At 32.5% G+C, this 12953-nt stretch overlaps 1 protein-coding gene across 3 annotated transcripts in view; it reads left to right on the forward strand.

Moving 5' to 3' along the window:
• Positions 1 to 12953, forward strand: part of LOC114332203 (eye-specific diacylglycerol kinase) — a 1074450-nt gene that overhangs the window by 988433 nt on the left and 73064 nt on the right. The gene's annotated exons all lie outside the window — the stretch shown is intronic.

Below are 12953 nucleotides of genomic sequence, written 5' to 3' on the forward strand. Positions count from 1 at the left end.
TACCAAGAAAGCTTTGATGTCACTAAGTTATTTAATTATTGATTAATAATTGCTTACCTAAAACTTTATTTGAAAATAAGAGTTTTTGTTAGGAAAACCCGCATTTTCCGAGGAAACTTTTCGTCGGAGCAAATCGTGAAAAACATTGATCAATGTCTCATGAATATTTTGGTTGTTATTGCGACTGTAAATTGTTAATTAACAATTGAATTGTTGCTAAAATATTCGTTTCATTTTCACCGTCTTCTGAATTTATAATCTATAACAAGAAAGCTTTTATTTCACTAGGCTATATAATTATAGATAAATAGTTACTGGCCCAAAACATTTATTTGAAAATTCGAGATTTTGTTGGGAAAACCCACATTTTCCGAGGAAAATTTTCGTCGGAGCAAATCGGGAAAAACATGCCTCTATGCAGAATTTATTTGCGGTGAATTTTTATTAAGGCGTTTTAGTTGTAAAGTTAAAATCTTCGGAGTTATAGAGCAATAATTGAAAAAAATACGATTTGTCGGCGCCATTTTGTTTATAAATAAAGTAGCACACTATCTGCGGACTTTGCATACCTATATTATTAATATATAGGATCTTATAATTCGATTCCAGCAATAAAATTGCTGGTAAATAACTTTTCCATGAATTTTGCTAATTAGCCCAGGGTATAAATTAAATTATTTAATGTTCGACTGGTATATTATTTGACAAATAATGACATTATTCATGATTTCGAAGTAAGTTAAATATGATATAATGACCTAGGGCGTTATTTTGAAAAATAAACGCCCTTGGGCGTTAAATTTAAATAACTAGTTAAATACTGTCAAGTTGACAAAAAACAACCTAAGTAAAACTATGGTTGCCACAATTGCGTTACGACTATTGCTGGTAAATGTACCTATTTGAAAACTAATTAATTCAAAATTCATTCAAATTTTTTTCATATAAAGAATAATTTAGTCGTACATTAAACCATGAAGGCACCACGGGTGTTATAAATAATAACGTTTTCGGTCAACGTATATCCCTCGAGCCAAAGGCCCTCGATATATACACCATTGACCTCAAGCGTTATTATCCTTATAATACCTTGGTACCTTAATAACTATAAGCGACAATACAAAATTATAGTTTGTTATTTTGGTAATTATTGCTGCTTTACTTTCTCTGTTAACTCAACCTGCTTTCTATGAAATTCTTTATTTAATAAACTGCCGAATTACTTTTTCCATCTCTTTTCTTTTTGGCATTAATTTCGTCAACTTTTTCGTGAATTGTTTGCATCTCGTATACATAAAATGTAATCTGTATCCGAGTGAGAACATGATTATAACAATCTAAATAGTGACATTATCATTATCAAACATGGCAGATGGATTCCATTTTGTAGGATATTTTAAATGGGATCATATGGTAAGTTATACACCATTTGATAGTTAGTATCTAGTTCTTATGAACAGTATCTACATATTTATCAATCATAACCCACAAACTTCAAAATACCTATTAATTTCAATTTTTATTGTTAAACAAATTAATGTTGCGTCTTTATAGACGCAAGAATAACACTAAAATTAATAATTTTTGTGTAAATAAATTAAAGTATTATAGTTTTTCAGTAGAAATTTAGTAGCGTAATATTACAAAATGTTGTAGCCTCAAGTTGGTACGCCAAAAAAAAAAGAAACACAATTTTAAAAAAAATCAAACCAAACATAATATTACAAAGGTTTTTAAAAGTTTATCCATTAAAATCTAAACATATAGGTACTAACTCTTCTCTGCAACAAATAAAACAACACTTTTTGCAAGATTTTCTAAGTTTTTTAGGGTCTGAGTGCTCAGTTTTTCATTTGACAATGCCGAATCATAAATTTCGTATCATTCAGCATGGTAATTATTGTACCTACTACCGAGCTGTGTATTTATTTAATTCCATGGATTATCTCAATTACGATATTTTCTATGATTCTATATTTCCAGAAAAGTAAAAGTGCATTTCCAAAGCTTCCAATTTTCATCCTTTATTACTGATCTGCACTAAAGTTTGCAATATCAGATGGTGTCGTCAGAACGTGTGTTATGTCAATAAATACCGAAAAAATCCATGCGACAAGCCAAAAGTCTTCAGCATGGCTATAAAATGAAGTTAAGATTATTATCAGCCCCGACTAGAGATGGGAAAAGAAACATTAAAACAGCTGTACCTATGTATTTAAGTTTTGCAAATTTAAGTTAAATAACAGAGAAATTAGCCGATCGCAAATGTGCAATCGGCTTTTTTGTCCTGAGCAAACAATTAGTGTTCGGTCAGTATACGTATATACAGTGCGCTGGAATAAGTATTATCCCCCCCCCCCCTTATTAACTTATATATTTTTAGCACAAATGAAAAACGCTCGGATAGGTCGATTTTTAAAATTATTATAGTATATTGTAGCATCAATATTTCGAACTTTACATGATCCCTCTTCAGGTGACAGGCATAACTTTGATTTTTTAAATAGGAAAGTACATCATCTGATACCTCATTTAAAAGCCCTTGAAATACTGATTAAAAAAATGTATAATACTTTAATCCTTTTTAAGAGGGTGGGCGCAAAATTTCGGTGGAATTCTTTTTAAACACATTTATTTTTTTCGAATCGTGAGAAAACTAAAAGTATTTATGACAAATTTAAACGCAGAATGAAAGATCACATTATTGCCGAGGGCTGAAAGTCCCTTAGAATAAACAAAAAGTTTCTTTTGAATGATATATTTGAAATTAAATATCAGACTAAATTTTCTCTTTTTTTCACCCCTGTGACTTATCAAAATAAACATTATATAAGTTCTCAGAGACTTTAGACCATCGATAATACTGTAATATTTCATTTTGCGTTTAAATTTTTCAAAAATACTTATTAGTTTTCTCAGGTGTCGAAGAAAATAAATACATTTAAAAATAATTCCAACGAAATTTTGCGCTTATGCTCTCAAAAAGGATTAAAGCATTATACATTTTATACATTTTTGTAATCAGTATTTCAAAGGCTTTTAAATGAGGTGTCACGTGATGTACTTTCCCATTTAAAAAAATCAAAGTTATGCCTGTCACCTGAAGAGGGATCGCGTAAAGTTCGAAATATTGATGCTATAATATACTATGGCTCTATGACTATTTTAAAAATCGACCTGTCCGGGCGTTTTGCCTATGTGCTAAAAATAAATAAGTTAATAAGGGATTAACACTACTTATTCCAGTACACTAAATATATCGTAAACAAAGTAGCAGAGAGGCAATGTCCGTGCAGAAAATCATTTATGTTAAATGCATTTGGTTCCATTAGCCTCCAAGGGCTTGAATTTTTTTCCAATATGTTGTTTGTTCGTAAAACAGATTAGATATTCATCATTTTTATCATAAAAACACTTATAATATCATTTGAAGTTTTCTATTTGGAAAAAATGTGAAAACTATGTCTGTCTCTCCATCTGTAAACACAACTCGTTCATCATTGCACCAGATAAAATTACAAGTGAGAAAATACTGTTTTACAGTCGCTAAAATAGTATAAGCGATATATTATACGACGCCATTTAGCAAGACCAATAGTAGATTATACCACGAGTCAATAATGATGGCTATTATTCCCGAGGAATATTTACGAACCGAGCCGCGTTAGCGGCGAGGGAGTAACATTCCAAGGGAATGAGAGCCATTATTGCGAGTAGTATACTCTACTTTATCTACGACAAATTAATTAATTTAAGATTTTTAATGAACAACTTTATTTATTAAAAACATTAAAATTAGTAATAGTACAATTAATAAACTGAATTGGTTGAGAATCATCATTAACTTTAGTAGAGTTTTTAATACAAATATTTGGGATCTCGATTGCTATAGAACAAGAAGATGGTACATTACTGTTTATCTCTTTAGCGATAGTATCTGCTGTAGTCCAGATCAACGTCATGGTTTATTCTCAACATAGATTTAATCATTGAATAGAATGACCATAATGAAGACGGTTTATATTTTGCACTTAATTCAGCGAAATAGGCCAGCAGAACATTTTCGGAAAATGATTTCGCGTTATTTCGAATACGCCATTCGTTGAAGGTTGCGTACGTTTTATTATAAATGGATTTCGATGTTTCAGGTATTAAGGTAGATGCTGTTGCTGTAGCTAGTTCTACAATTTCTGGTGGTGTACAATTAAAAGATTCTTCATTTTCGTCCATCTCAACACAAACTGTCAAATATACTATTCGTTTGACAGTGACGCTTTTTGAGGTTGATTATTTTGTTTCCATGGTGAATTTTGTGATTGTTATGCCAGAGGGATTAAAAGCTATTAATCATGCATTATTAATCCCTAAGGGATTATTATATGGCATTATATTGCAAACACCACAAGTATAATACATATATTATGTATCAGTCGTAGATGAAACAAATAATATACTTCCGGTTGCCCGTGTATCTGTACTTGTATGAAACACATACACAGTTACAACTTTAATATGCAGCTACAAAAACAAAAAACCGCAGTAGACAGGATAGCGAACAACATGTGATAATTCAACGTTTTTCTATCAAAGCTGACATTACCCAGTTTATGAAAAATAAAAAAAAATGCATCCTTGCTAGTTTTATCATTTGCTTACTAACTTACAATCAGTAAGTCTTACTCTATTTATCTTTTTATGTATGATTATTAATAAACACTATACATATAATTGGTTTTTCTTTTAGTTTAGGGCTATCAGGCTTAGGACCGAGTTAAAAATTTAGTTTTTTAAAAGGATTGCGATAAAAAACTACAAAGTTTTAAAACCGTTACCCTATATAATAAATGACCAATACCCATATAAAAAACTATCCAAATATTTTTAATACATACGTATATCTATTTATCTATATCTATAACTATATGGTACAAATGTATGGAATAAATTCGTTATTTCGTAAGGCAGCGATTTTGAGCAAAAGTCCCTAAACAAGTTGGTATTTATTTTTAAATTATGATTTTTTGGCATATTATGTATCATACTAGTGACGTCATCCATCTGGGTGTGATGACGTAATCGATGATTTTTAAATGTGAATATTGGTTGTGTGTCAGCTCATTTGAAAGGTTATTCAATTTTCCATATAGTAATATAAATATTAACAACATTATTTACACAGGGTGCCAAAAAAAATGTTTTGTATTAAATTAATTGACACAAAAAAAGAATGTATGTAATTTATTTAATTCAAGATAAATATACAGAAAAATATTTATTTCAGAAATAAACATTGCTTTTCGATTAAATTAATTATTCAAACTGTCAAGAGACGGGTGGGTAACAACTTTAGCATTGAATTACACAAAAAACAATATTTATTTGCCAAATAAACATATTTTCATGTTTTTTGACAGCAGTAAAATGTATTACGAATTAAATAAATTACACACATTTTTCTTCTTCTCTCAATTAATTTAATTTAAAAAAACTTGGACACCCTGTATAAATAACTATGTTAACGTTTATATTGCTGAATAGAGAATTAATTTAACTAAAAAAATTTTGGACACCCTGTATAAATAGTTATGTTAACGTTTATATTGCTAAGAAGAGAATTGAATAACTTTTCAGATGAGCTAGCACATTCTCATTTAAAAAAATATTTGATTACGTCATTACTCCCAGATGGATGGCGTCACTAGTATGATATACCCATATGCCAAAAAATCATAATTTAAAAATCAGAATCGCATTTGCAAAAAATGAATTTATTCCAACCTTTACATGCTCACTGAATAAAAAACCAGCCAAATATTTTTAAACAGATATTTATTAGTTTATATGGTATTAAACTACAATTTTGATGGTAATTGATTGTAATGATAATTAAGTTCTGAGGTAAAAATTATGATAGACCAGGGCGGATCTGTTTTGAGGTGGATGTGAGAGGTGGCATTCGGATTTTTGCAGATAAAGTTAGTTGACAACTTCAATAATTATAATTGAAAGACGAAGCAAGTTTTTTTGTTAAAGGAACTGGACTGCACTCCGTATTCTAATTGAAAAGTAAGATTGGTTTGCCTTCGCATCGCAACCGAATAAAAAAAAATGGTACACATTTTTAAATTATAATTGACTTATGCTCCTTCTCAAATATGCCCGGAACATTAATAAAAAAATTTAAATATTTAAAAATTTCAAAAAATATTGATTTTTTTCTAATTTCATTGCTTATAACTTTAAAACGATTCATTTTGGAACAAAGTCGTTGGGAACGAAAATAAAGATAATTGAACTTTCTATAATATACAGCTGGTTTAAAATGTCTTAAAATATTACCCTTTCTGCAAAATAGCAATAAATATAAAATAAGGGGGCAAAAAAGACTGCTTTTATTCAATGTTTTTCAACCACGTTGGTTGCACTTTAAACCTTCATAAATCGCTTAGAAAATTCTTACAACATACTTAAACCGTCCACCAAATTTCATTAAAATCGACGTAATAGATTTTGCATAATAATTTTGCAGTCTAATTTTTTTTTTAAAAGTTCAAATTTTTTAAATCTTTCTCAACAAAAAGTAGACCATTTAGACGTTGCTAATTTTTTTACATATAAAAAGGTTCTCTACCTATCCAATACATTTTACAGAAATAAAATCGGATTATTTACGCAGCCTCAGCACTGTTTTAAAGTTATAAACAATGTTTTGACTTATAAACAAATACAGTGAGGACGTTTGAGTTGGAATAAATTTATTTTCTTGGGAATGGGCGACTCTGGAGATAAATCCCGAAACTGGTCGATTTTTATTTTTCAATTATAATTTTTTGACATAAATCTCATACTAGTGACGTCATCCATCTGGGTGCGATGACGTAATCTAAATAAATATTGGAATTAATTTAACTCAAAAAAAAATTTTTAATTCAAACCCTGGATGTTAATGTTTATATTAGTGAATACAAAGTTGAATAGCCTTTCGATTGAGCTATCACACAGCACCTATTCTCATTTAAAAAAAAATCATCGATTACGTCATCACGCCCAGATGGATGACGTCACTAGTATGACATATATAACAAAAAATTAGAATTTAAAAATAAAAATAGACCTGTTTCAGGATTTATCTCCAGAGATGCCTATTCTCGAGAAAATGAATTTATGCCAACTCAAACGTCCTCACTATATTTGTTTATAAGCCAAAAAATTATTTATAACTTTAAAACAGTGCTGAGGCCGCTTAAATAATCCGATTTTAATTCTGTAAAGTGTATTCGATAGGTAGAGTGCGTGTTTATATGTAAAAAATTAGCAAACTTCTAAATAGTCTACTATTTCTTCAGAAAGTTTTTAAAAATTTGAACTTTTTAAAAAAAATTAGATTGCAAAATTATTCTGCAAAATCTATCACTTCGATTTTAATGAAATTTGGTGAATGATTTAAGTATGTTGTAAGAATTTTCTAAGCGAATTTAGAAAGTTCTAAGCGCAAGCAAAGTGGTTAAAAAATATTGCAGAATATTTTTTGCACAAAGGGTAATAATTTAAAACATTTTTAACTAGATATTTATCATAAAAAATTTAATTAACTTTATTTTATTTCCCTACCACTTTGTTCCAAAATTAATCGTTTTAAAATTATAAGCAAAAAAAGTAGAAAAATTCGATGTTTATCGAAATTTTTAAATATTTTTAATTTTTAATTAATGTTCCGGGCATATTTGAGAAGGAGCATATAATTCAATTATAATTATTGACGTTGTCACCTAACTTTATCTGCAAAAATCCGAATTCCACCTCGCACATCCAAAAATAGACGTTTTTTCACAGATCCGCCCTGGTCTATGAATGATTTAAGATATAAATGTTTATAATTGGAATTATAATTACAATTATAAATATTTATAAGGTAAGACATAATTTTTATTTCTGGCCACAAGAAAACAGTTTCAGGACATTTTCAATCACGATCCGTTCAAAGATTCAGACTCCGATTCCTGAGATCGTACGCCATCATCACCCACCTTCAGTTGGAATTGGGTCAAAAAAATCTATACCTACAGACGAATGAAATATGAGACAAATATTGCAAATCAAATACGAAAGAACAACAAGAGAAAGTGGGTGAAGCTTGGAGATTTAGTTTGAGTTTGCAGAAGGGAGGGTGGAAAGTTTAGTTTGATTTTCGGGCGTCACATTTTGGGAATTGAGTGCCAAAATTGTTCAATATTGGTTTCTGATGGTATATATTTATATATGAGCCATATTTTAGTTTTCGGTCATTTTTGTGGGGGAGGGAGTCCGCGGATTTTTGGCAAATTTGAGTATATTATTGTACCTTAAAAAAGTAGCTTATTCGCTCCGTACATAAGCATGGTGGGGATACACGAAACTATGCCAGCGCCCGTAGCGGCGAAATATGGCAACTTTGGCGAATAATAATTGAATAAGAATTTTTTCAATAGATATTTCGCTTACCTTATTATTGCCGTTTTTATTTTTATTATTTATATTTATATTCGCATACTGACTTTTTTTCCTTCCCCGATCTGGTGGTATATTCCTATCGTCATCTATTTCCATTTTGTGTTACACACACCACAAAATTAATAGTTTAATAGACCAGTTAATGTTAAAATTTGACACTAATAATTCGCACTGCCTAATTGCTTTCGATGTACACTTAATTAATGCTATCACCGACAACTAAACTATAACGAAAAACTGAAGAAAAAACCTTAAAATTGATATTTTTTCACAGAACTTCCAAGTATCCGTTTTTTAATTTGACGTTTATTTGAAAATCGAACTTATTGTTTGTATAATAAAGGACTCCGCACAAACCTTATGGAAAATAGGTCCCAGTGGATTTCGTTCATACTTTGGGAAAATACACTTTGAAGCATCCTGATAAAAAGTTCTCATGGGCACAACTCAATCGTATGAAGGATTTTCAAGATATAGAGGCCCACACTCGGAAAATTATAAGATTTACGGGATATTCCAATTCCGTGAGTTACTGGTTATTTGGCAACATGTTGAAGTTTGAATCAAGGAAAAGTACTAGTAGTCTAGGATTTTTTCCTAGCTATCCAATGGCGACCTTTACTTTGACCTTGACCTTCAACGGACGTCATCTTCTAGAGTTTCGAGGGTTTTAGGCATTCCAATTGATATATAAACAGATTACTCATGGGTTTTTGGGATCGCAAAACACGAATATGCCATCAGAATTAACCTACGGATGACGTGGTGGTCAAGGCCACTGCAAGGGACGTCATCTTCTAGAGTTTCGATGGTTTTCGGCATTTAATTGATGCAAATGAATTACTGGGAGGTTTTTTAAGGTCGCTAAACACGAATATGCCACCAGAACCGACTCCCGGAGCATCTGGTTTCCAAGGTCAGTGAAAGGGGCTCCTGGAGTTTCGAGGGTCTTTGGTACTACATTGATGCAAACGGATTACTCACAGGTTTTTGGGGCTGCTGCACGTGAATTCGATATGATATCCGATCCACGGAACACCTGGTGCCTAAGGCAGGTCTTCTTCTGGAGTTTCGACAGTAAATACCACTATCAAAATAGAATGTAGTAAATCGCGGAATGGGACGTTTCATCGCCGCTGTTTCGATGCCGCCGGTTCATCGCCAGTCCATTTTATCGCCGTCATATCTCGCATTTCCTAGAATTCCTAATTAATACTAAAAATAAATAATAATTGTAACTGTCGAAAATTCGGAAATATATCAGATAGCGATTAATTGATTGGCGATGAATCGGCCGGCATCAGCATCGAACTGGCGGCATCAAAACGGCGGCGATGAAACGTCCTAGACCCTGTAAATCGATATTAAAATAAATGAAGGAAAAACATTTTCAGATATAAATTGAGTTTAAATTTTTATAGATAATTAAAACAATAATTGAGTACTTAAGTTACTCACTTAGTGAGTACACACACCAAAGAGTAATCCAAAAGAGCATCCCCAAAAACCTAAGAGTAATCCATTTGATTCCTCCGAAACTCCAGAACATAACCTGTCTTAGGCACCAAGTGCTCCTGTGTCTGTGCTTATTACGTATTCGTGTTCAGCAGCCCCAAAAACCTATAACTAATCCGTTTGCATTAATGTAGTAGCAAAGACCCTCGAAACTCCAGGAGCCCCTTTCATTAACCTTGGAAATCAGGTGCTCCGGGAGTCGGTTCTGGTGGCATTATCGTGTATAGCGACCTCAAAAAACCCACCAGTAATTTATTTGCATCAATTAAATGCCGAAAACCATCGAAATTCTAGAAGATGACGTTCCTTGCAGAGGCCCTGGCCACCACGTCATCCGGAGAGCAATTCTGATGGCATATTCGTGTTTGTGCGGGGTCCTTTTATCAAAAATGGTAAATAAATATTACATTAACGTCAAATATGTCACATGTGTAGCATACATATGTTTAACGTCAAATTGTGTTCGCCAAAAATTTCAGGCGACTACGCTAGGTTGTCGCGTCAGTCATGCATGGAGCGAACAGCTATGTTTTAGCCCTCTAGGTGACCTTTAGATATGGCGACCAACAAGTTATTAAAATAGATAAAAACTACCTAAATTTTAACACCTTAAGAGCACCTTTAGGTGGTCGAAAACCAAAGTTATGGCAACTTTAATTTTACCTTTAATCTAACGTATTAAATACGCTAATATTGTTGGCATATAGCGACAAACTATGCGTCACTGCATAAGATGATCTTCGGAGTGTTAAATGACGAATTCACCTATTCGATACATCTGATTAAAATTAAAACTGCCATAATTTTGGCTCTCGAGCACCTAGAGCTTTGCTGTAACCTTCGTCTAAGTTTTAGGCAATTTTGCCAGGCAAAAGTACTATCAGTTTACAAATGATAAAAAGTTACAATAAGAAAGTTTCTTGTAAGGTTTTGCAAATTTTTCATCAAAAAGTTGACAGTCATTAAAAATTGATGTAGTCTACTTTTTAAGGTAAAAGAATATACAGTTGAAAGATTCTAAAGGTGACGGTGGGGGATGGCGTCTATGCGCAGTATTATAGTCGGTGTATAAGAAAGAAAGTAATCGAAATAATTAAATAACAAATTTTATAAAATTTAGATGGAGATAAGAATAAAATGGAAATGGACAGAACACATAGCTAGGATCACATATGGGCGATACACGAAGAGATTATTGAAATGGAGGCCAGGGAAAGACAAGATAAGTGGCGGTTGATCACCGATACGATGGACTGACTATTTAAGAATAGTAAGGTGTAGTAGGGAGTACGGACACTCTCTCTGAATGTCAAAAAGACGAAGTTTTTGAAAATTAGTATGAGCAACTATAATACTAACGAAATCTTGATCGTAGAGGGCCAGCAGATCGAAAGAGTAAAAAAGTACACTTACCTTATAACAGAAATTAATGACCTCACTGCAGAAATCAAAGTCAGAATTGAAAAAGCACGATGTGATTGTATGAAAATGAAAAAAGGTCCTATGTAGCAAATATTTAACAATAGCTCTTAAAGTACGCCTAACAAAATGTTACTTATCACTCTCTCTTGTCGTTTCCCCATTACTGAGGATCGTGATTTCTTCCAATATTCCTAACAATGTTTCTCCATTGGTCTCTATCTTCAGCTGCTCTAAGAGCTTCGCAGAATGAGTTTCCAGCTGAATGCTTTATTTGGTCAGACCATCTAGTTGGTGATCGTCCTCTTGATCTTCTCCCCAGAAGGTTTCCAGAAACAATTAATCTCTCCAAACTGTCGTCACCTCTGCGAACCACGTGACCAAAGAATTGCAGAATTCGTTGCAGACATATTGTGGACAGCCTTTTTTTAATATTGAGTTGGTTTAGAATGGAAACGTTTGTCCTATGAGCTGTCCTATGAGGTATGCGCAGCATTCTTCTGCAGCACCACATCTCAAAGGCATCAATTTTTTGGTGCTCGCATGCGCGAAGATTCCAAGTCTCTGCTCCGTATAGAAATATTGAGAATACAAGGGCATTCACCAGTCTCATCTTGATATTTTGAGAGATAGATATGTCTTTTCAAACTTTAGTCAGGCGACTCATCGCATTTTTTGACATACAAATACGTCTCCGAACTTCTGCTTCACAGTTACCATCGTTAGTTATACTAGACCCGAGATAGACAAAGGTGTTTAGTATCTGGTATTCCTATAACATGTTAGTCAGTTGAATAGTGTCAAATCTGTCGACCACCATTATTTTGTAACACACCAAATGTTACTTATACAGTGTACTATTATGGAGTGGAATCATGGACGTTAAATCTAGAGACAATGAGACGACTTAACGCCTTTGAAATGTGGACCTATAGAAGAATTTTGAGGGTGTCCTGGATAGATAGAGTTACGGACAATGATATACTGAAAAGAATAGGTAAAGAGAAGGAACTTACAATTAAAGAAAGAAAGCTACAGTATCTCGGACATGTGATGCAAGGCGAGAAGTATGGCATCCTGCGACTTATAATGTAAGGAAAGATAGATGGCAGAAGAAGCATCGGAAGAAGCTGAATTTCATAGCTGAAGAACCCGAGAGAGTGGTTTGGATGCAACTCAAAATTACTATTTAGTGCTACTGCCTCAAAAATTAAAATATCTATGATGATTGCCAACCTCTGTAGGGGAGATGGCACCTGAAAAAGAAAAGATAATTTTCAAGTAAAATTCTAGAGTGTACCTTTTTTTATACGTTACACGTTTATTTTACGCGTTACTTTTCGGACACACTATGTACTCTCTCCATATAGAATGGTATGCGTATTATTGTTGATTCAAACGTTTTCCCAACTGTATGTTTCATCCAGACGAGTCTATTGTGAAAAAGAGAATTAATTTTCAAAGGTCCAACGATGCTTTTGTAGTTCTCGGAAACGAATGAAGGAAGATGTGAACAAACGACCAGACAG

The sequence above is a fragment of the Diabrotica virgifera genome, chromosome 1 (genome assembly GCF_917563875.1).
Source record: "Diabrotica virgifera virgifera chromosome 1, PGI_DIABVI_V3a".
NCBI classification, from domain to species: Eukaryota; Metazoa; Arthropoda; class Insecta; order Coleoptera; family Chrysomelidae; genus Diabrotica; species Diabrotica virgifera.